Raw genomic sequence first — 1,783 nt, forward strand, 5'->3', positions numbered from 1 at the left:
GAGTCTCCTGCCTCCGCCTCCCAAGTAGCTGGGACCACAGGCGCCCGCCACAACGCCCGGCTATTTTTTGGTTGCAGCCATTATTGTTGTTTGGCGCCGGGGCTGGATTCGAACCTGCCACCTTAGGTGTATGTCGCTGGCACTTTAGCCACTTGAGCCACAGGCGCCGAGCCAAAAAAAAAGTGCCCATTTTTAAGGGCTCACTTTGTACTAGGTATTATTCTTCAGGACTTAATCTGTTGGTTTGATGCAAAGTCCCAGCATGTTATTTTGTGAATATCAACAAACTATTAGCTCCAGAAGAGCTAATGCAATATCAGAGAAGAAGAGCCTGCCTTAGTTTGGGCTGCTATATAACTAATTACCATAGACCCAGTGGCCTGAACAACAGAAATCTATTTCTTACTATTCTGAGGGGGAGGTCCAAGATCAAGGTGCAGGGCAGATCCAAGGGGTAAGGGCCCACTTCCTGGTTTGCAGATGGCAGTCTTTCCATTCTGTCCTCACATGACACACACATAGAGAGAAATCAAACTCCTATCTGTTCTGATAAGGGCACTAATGTCATCCTGAGGGGTCCACCCTCATGACCTAATTATCTCCTTGAGGCCGTGTCTTCACATACCATCACACTGGGGATTAGGCTTCAACCTGTAAATTTGGAGGGGGCACAAACATTCAGTCCATAGCAATACTAAACTTCAAAATTCACTATAAAGTTGGAGTCATCAAGAGAGTGTGGTATCAGCAAAAAAAAAAAAAAAAAATAGACAAATAGATCAGTGGAACAGAATACAAAGCCCAGAAGTTGACCCTCAACAGATGTTTGACAAACAACAAAGGCATTCGATGAGAAAGGATGTTCTTCTCAACAAGTAAATAACTGGACTTCTTTCTCCATGTAAAAAATGAAATCTAGACATAAATCTAATGCCCTTCATAACTTGAGGCCAGGTGCAGTGGCTCAGTGCTGTAATACTAGCACTTTGGAGGATCACTTGAGGCCAGGTGTTTGAGATGAGACCGAGTGAGACCTTTTCTCTACAGAAAGTAGATAAATTACCTGAGTGTGGCATGTGCTTGTAGTCCCAGTTACTCAGGAATATCACCTGAGCCTAGGAGTTTGAGGTTGTAGTGAGCTATAATGACACTACTACACTCTAACCCAGGCAATAGAGTGGGACCCTGTCATAAAAAAAAAAAAAAAATTAACTTGAAATGAAATATAGACCTAAATTTCAAATGCAAAAGTATAAACTTCTACAAGATAATGTAGGAGAAAACCTTGGTGACCTTGTGTTTGGCCAAAAGGTTCTAGAACTACAACAAAAAGCACAATCTGTGGAAGAAAAAATAACTTTATTAAAGTGAAAACCTTTTGCTCTATCAATGACAATGTCAAGATAATGAGAAGACAAGCTAAGACTGGGATAAAATATTTGCAAAAGACCTATGGAGAAAGGATTTGTATTCAAAATATACAAAGAACAGGCTGGGCACAGTGATTCATACCTATAAACCCAGCACTCTGGGAAGCTGAGACTGGTGGATTGCTTGAACTCAGGAGTTTGAGACCTGCCTGAGCAAGCAAGACGTCATCTCTACTAAAAGCAGAAAAACTAGCCAGGTATCATGGCAGGGGCCTGTAGTTCAGCTACTCAGGAGGCTGAAGCAAGAGGATTGCTCAAGGACCAGGGTTTGAGGTTGTTGTGAGGTATGCCTCCACAACACTCTGCCCAAGGCGACAGAGTGTCTAAAAAAAAAGACAAAAAAAAAAAAAAAA

This window comes from Otolemur garnettii, unplaced genomic scaffold (genome assembly GCF_000181295.1).
Source record: "Otolemur garnettii isolate 467f Iridium unplaced genomic scaffold, OtoGar3 scaffold00071, whole genome shotgun sequence".
NCBI classification, from domain to species: Eukaryota; Metazoa; Chordata; class Mammalia; order Primates; family Galagidae; genus Otolemur; species Otolemur garnettii.